A 6,277-nucleotide genomic window follows, 5' to 3' on the forward strand; every position below is an offset into this window, starting at 1 on the left:
CAAAACCAGTAAGGACTAAATTTGTGGTTAACAAAAAGACCAGTAGGTATGCAAGAAGGTTAATGTTAATGTACCTTTCAGAATAATTTTTCTACTTAAACGCATTTTAATTGAATCATGCAAGTATAGTACCAGTTAGATTATAACGATAGTATTAAACTTGATGTATTTAGAAAAAAAATAGTATCAACCTTTTGTGCAATCTGAGTGTTTTGTTGCCTCTTTTCTGTTATGAATAATGTTAAATAATTGAACTTGTTCTTGCAACCTTGGTATAGACAAAATGTCCTTGGAGAAGCTGCTGCTAACACTGTTAAAAACATTTTGACAAAGGATGGGGCTGTAAGGTTTGGAAACTAGAGCTGTATGTCAAAAATTACTCATTTTTTGAGAACCAGTTTAAATTCCAAGTGGGATACATGCCATTCTGAAAACCAGTCCCTGATGAATGCTTAAAAGCAAGTCATTAAAAATAATCTAGTGGGTTTCATATTAAATTGGCTAGAAATACATATGCCCTGTCAAAACGCCTGTGCTTGAGATTTGTGTGAAACTTATATGCACATCTTGGAATATTCTGTATGTGCTGCATCCCTGCAGGGCAGCACTTGTTATGTGGGATTTCTTGATGAAAATGTTACACAGGTTTGTCTTTGATATAAAAGTGTTGCAAACTTATACTATGGATTTTTTTTTTACATAAATTCCATATAAAGTTTGTATTTTTTTATCATTTTGTAGTTAGTTTTCATTTTGGCAATGTGAAGATGGGTCATCTGTGTAAGTAACGAAAGATTTTTTTTTTAGTACTAATCTTCCAGTTAATAATAGAGGCTGTTACTTGTGAAGATTCCTTAACCTGTATACTAATGATTTCCTTTCTTGTTATGAGAGTGTAAAAATGCTTGGAAGCACACCTACACTGAGGTTTTCATTTTAGCAGCTCTGAAGGGCTTCATCTCTATGTTACATTGGTTTTTCCCCTCTTGAGGAATCCACTGTCTGACACACTGCACATGAGTGCTAATTCTCTCTGGGATTTGGAGGACGGTATTAAGTCTGCCTGTTGACGTGGTCAAAAAAAGGGCTACAGACCTAAATGGCATCTCTTCTGATTGTAGTTCACAGCAAGCAGTCATTGCTAAAGAAATGGGCCTTAGGGACAGGCGTGCTGGAGGGAGAAGTGGCTACAAGGAGCAGTTGTTGCAACCCAGTTGGCAGGTGTGGCCAGCTTACTGGGATCCAGTACCTAGATTCGTTCTCTCCAGGTGAGTGTCCTGAGGTGCCTTTTACTGTGAACAGAACTGCTACGTGGGTTGGGTGATGAACCTTTCACTTGGGCTTTCCTCACTTCCATTGGATTGGTTTCCTGATGTAAAGTTGAAGGGGGTATTGAATGGTATCAAAGGAGGCCCTTGGAGCATTTTGGTGTTTTAGTGTGTAGTCAACTGCTTCTTGTTCAGTCTCGTGAGAATATGAAATCTTTCTCATTAAACAGGCAGGTGGAAGAATACTGCAGGCATAGATTGGGTTTTGAAAATGACTTTGTTTAAGCAGTCAGATTAACATAAACTCTGTTTTTTGGAAATAACTCTCTGGCAGCTGTACTGGAGCAGTAGAAAAGCTTGGGTTTCTATCTAGGAATTTTGAACTGGACAAGTGGTAACTCCCAGCCTTAACTGCAGGACTGCTGAGTAGTGTGTGCCTCTTCATAGGAGCTGATCATGCACTGAAAATGAAAAGCCCCATGGTTTTGCAGCAGGTCTTTAGCAGAAAGGAAATGGATCCCCTCCTTTTCCATTTGAACACCTACACACACCCGCAGCCACCACCAGGAAGCATGACTCTGAAGGGCTGCCTGGGAGGAAATATGGTGCATTTTGCCTTGTGATGCTTTTGCAGCTCCTCAGGAGCTGCCTGCCTTCAATTTCCTCCTTACCCTTCCCCTCCTAATCCATCATGCACAAACCGTTCATTTGTAAATTCACATGCCAGGGAAACAAGTCTGCTGATTGCTTTCTTTCATTACTTTCTCTACAGAGGAGAAAGGAAGTTGTTTTACTTTAATGAAGACTGTGGTGGCTACTTTTAGCCAGACATCTTCATTTCTTTCCCAATAGAAAAATGCTTTAAAAACTCTTCTGTGCTTTACTTTCACTTGGTCTTTCTTGAGGAGTGTCATCCTTTGAATTTGAGGGACTAAAGCAGGAGGGCTTTCAGACTCTCAGAGGGCAGAACACAGCGGGTTCTATTCCCTCCCATTTCCTGCCCATACTCTTATAAAGCTCAGGCAGACTGCAGCCCCTCCTCTCTTTTTGTCCACTCCTGCCTATGCTGCTGTTTCCCTGCCCTCCTTCACCCCCAGCTCACCACCTGCTCTTGGAGTCCTGTCGGGTGCTGGGTAGAGCTGTGGATCCCCCCTCCTGAGTCTGCCCTGCTGCAAGGGGCCCTCAGGCACCTCTTCCTGCTGCCAACAAGATTGGGTGGGATATATGTATTTGTATTTTTGTTACTTTGTCTCTTATGTTATTACCTTTCCCCTGTGCTAGTAAATCTGTCGCCAATTGTTTTCAATTTCCAACCTCAGGTCTTCCATTTTTATCCCCCTTTTATCTTCCCTTTGGGGGGGACGGATGGTAATAATAATTCTGTCCTTTGGTTTTTGGTCTGCCCAAACTACTAAGCCGTGGCAAGGAGAAAGGAAAGCCCTGTATTTTAAGCATACAGGGAATGAATAAATATTTTAATTTAAGTTTACATTTTATATGGGAAGGCCATTTTTCTTGGCTTACTAGAATTTCTCTAAGCCTGCTAGAACTTTTGACTTTTACATCTGTTAACCTGCATTCTGGCAGGGTGAGAGAGCTGAATCTAATCAGCCCAACCATCGTGGCACAGACTGTGCCAGGAGCTCCCGTGCTTGCAGATATTGCAGAAATGGGTGGTTGTTTGAAATGTTTGACCATGAGCTCCATATAAGTGACATGAAAAGATCATATTTGAGGGGTGCACTTTACTGAAAGTAATCCAGATCATCCCAGGAGAGCTGATACTCCGTTTCATGCTCCAGTCTTCCCGCATCCCAGTGGTTCCCCAGACTTCTGGATTGACTTTCCAACACAGGCATTCAGGAGCTTGATAGGCCTCCTGCCCACTAAGCTGAGTGTCAAGAATCTGTCCTCAACCTGCAACAACCAGGGCCATCTATTTGACTCTGTCTCACACTGAAGTCACAGGTGGCTGCTGGACAAGACGAGCCCACACAGGCTGGGCTTTTCTGTTGATCCTGCTGGCTTGGAAGGGCCAAAGTAAATTGACTCGGCTCTGATTGATGCTAAATACTTGCTGAGAACACTCCACAGTCTTGAAATAGAGACTTTCTGACTTTTTTTGGAGAAAATCATAAATGTGCATGGGGACTTTGAAAGTCAAAATAACCGTTTGTTTATGTAAGCAAGTTACTTGATAAAATAGCTTTTTACATAACAGCCTTGAGAAATAGGTAATCACTGAGGCATTGAAATACTTTAATTATATACTGCAGTTAACTTTTCCAGTTAATCTTTACTGCAGGTAACTGAAGTGAGGAAGTCCCAGCTGACTCATCCCTCACCTATGGACACTTTTACATGTTGTCAGGAGACCATAGACATCATCTCTCTGATCCTGCAGAAGGACACAGTGATTTGGACTAAAAGGCTGTGCAGGGATAGCTGTCTCTAGCAAATAACATATATGAGGACAAACATGATATGGGTTTTGTTTTGTTTTTTTTTAGTTTGGTTTGGTTTGGGTTTTTTTTTCTTTTGATTGGAACATTTTCTAAATTCTATCTTTGTGATCAAAAGCTGATTTTTCTTCCAGTATTTGTTATACCTCATTTTGAACTAAAGTGCTAAGTTTCCTTTGCCAGAGCCTGGCTCTTCTGAGCTCCAGTTACCTGACACGGTTTTCCATTGGTAATTCTCCAGTCACCTGCCAAGGGAACAAGTGAGAGGCAGAAAATATGGGAGAGTTTGCTAAAGCTTCCCTGATTCTGTTGGGTTGGTTTGGTATTTTTATCTCTGTCCTAATTGCATTTCAACTTAATTATGCATTAACTTCTCTCAGTGAGGTTGACCATGGCTGCTTGGGCAGATTCTCTGCTGTTAAGTCAGCTGCTGTTCTTTTGCTTCAAGGTTAAAGTTCAGACAGATGATGTCTTATTAAGTGGCTGGAGGAAACCTCTTACCCAGAGAGATTCTTTAAAATGAGTAACCAATTACTCTGGGGGAAGCTGTGTCAGAGCTGGTCAATGTGGTGGTGTCAGATGTGCTGGGGAGGTGTTGGCTGCACTCTCCTAGGGATCACACTTGCAAGATGTCAAGTTGACCTAGTCCAGAAGAAGATTAAACTTTTAATTTTGCTTAGTTTTGCTTCCTTTCTACTGATATTGGTGCTTTTCACTGCAGCCCAGCTCAAACTGGCCAGAGGCAGGGAAGGGGGAGGTCCTGCTGGAGTAGAGGAGTCCCCAGCTGCTGGTGAGCTCGTGAGGTGTGTGGAGCATCCCAGGGCACACTGGCTGGACAGCAGCAAGAAGTCATTGACCCCAGCTGAGCTTTTGACATATGGGTGGCACATTTGGGAGGTTCTGCAAAGGGTGGTACAGGAGCAATTTTGTGGTAGTGGAGGGAAGAGAAACTTTATGCCTGAGTGGCAAATAATGAGAGGTAAATTATCATGTGAATACAGCAAATGAAAACGAAGAGAAATAACAAGGTGGGAAGTTTTTGAAGAGCTTAACTCCTTCTTTAGGTGAATATAGGCATTGTAAAAGAGAGGGGGGGTAACCACGGGTAAAACAGCATAAAAAATTTCTTTGTAACTTTCCAACGTAAGCTTTGAATTCATTAAGGTTGACTTCAGCTGCACATATTACAATGTTTAGCTGCTGTGCAGTGCACACTGTTTCATGCTTCTAGGATAAATCCATGGTTTTGCACAGGCAATGCAAATTTTAAATAAATGAAAGCAGATGTGTTTTATCCTGGGAGCATGGAGAAACGTCAGTGTTAAGCCAGTCTGCATTTAAATCCAGCATGGATATGTGATAAATGCCTCATGATGTAACTTCATGTATATTATACTAATTTCCAGTAATTCCTCCTGTCAATATTCTAACTGGCTAAGAAAATAGCCCCCTACACACTGTGTACAAGGATATCTGAGATGCCCTCATGAGGGAAAGCAGTTGGAGAAGTGGCTGCAACTCTTGATGCCATTGTTCTCTGTAGATGATTGAGACCAAGAGAGCAGCTGGTGCCATCCTTCCTGCCTCAGCCTCTGAGGCAAATATAATTGACAGTCTCCTTTGAGTCTTAACCACTTCTCTCATTTTTGGAGGATATTATGTTCCTGGTTGTAATTTATAAACCAGGAAGATGGCTGTCATTTTTGCAGAAGTATGTGTATATTTAACTTGATGTTAACTGAATTCTTCAGCTGTGCTGAAGAATGAAAATATCGACTCAAAGCACAAAAGGGCTTCCTGCCTGAGGGCCAGGTCCAGAGAGTGGTGCTGAACAGTGCTGCATCCAATTGGTGGCTGTGGTGTCCCCCAGGCATCAGTGCTGGCCCAGTTCTGTTTAATACCTTTATAGTTGATTTAGATGAGGGGATTGAGTCCATCATCAGCAAATTCACAGACGACACTAAGCTGGGGGGAAGTGTGGATCAGCTGGAAGGCAGGAGGGCTCTGCAGAGGGACCTGGACAGACTGGAGAGTTGGGCTGATTCCAACGGGATGAGGTTCAACAAGGCCAAGTGCCGGGTCCTGCACTTTGGCCACAACAACCCCATGGGGAGCTCCAGGCTGGGGACAGAGTGATTGGAGAGCAGCCAGGCAGAAAGGGACCTGGGAGTCTGGATTGACAGGAAGCTGAACATGAGCCAGCAGTGTGCCCAGGTAGCCAAGAAGGCCAATGGCATCCTGGCCTGTATCAGGAACAGCGTGGCCAGCAGGTCCAAGGAAGTGATTCTGCCCCTGTACTCAGTGCTGGTGAGGCCACACCTCGAGTCCTGTGTCCAGTTCTGGGCCCCTCAGTTCAGGAAGGATATTGAGGTCCTGGAGCAGGTCCAAAGGAGGGCAACTGGGCTGGTGAAGGGACTCCAGCACAAGTCCTGTGAGGAAGGGCTGAGGGAGCTGGGGGTGTTCAGCCTGGAGAAGAGGAGGCTCAGGGGAGACCTCATCACTCTCTACAACTCCCTGAAAGGAGATGGGAGCCATGGGGGGGTCAGT

This window comes from Heliangelus exortis, chromosome 3 (assembly GCF_036169615.1).
Source record: "Heliangelus exortis chromosome 3, bHelExo1.hap1, whole genome shotgun sequence".
Lineage (NCBI taxonomy): Eukaryota > Metazoa > Chordata > Aves > Apodiformes > Trochilidae > Heliangelus > Heliangelus exortis.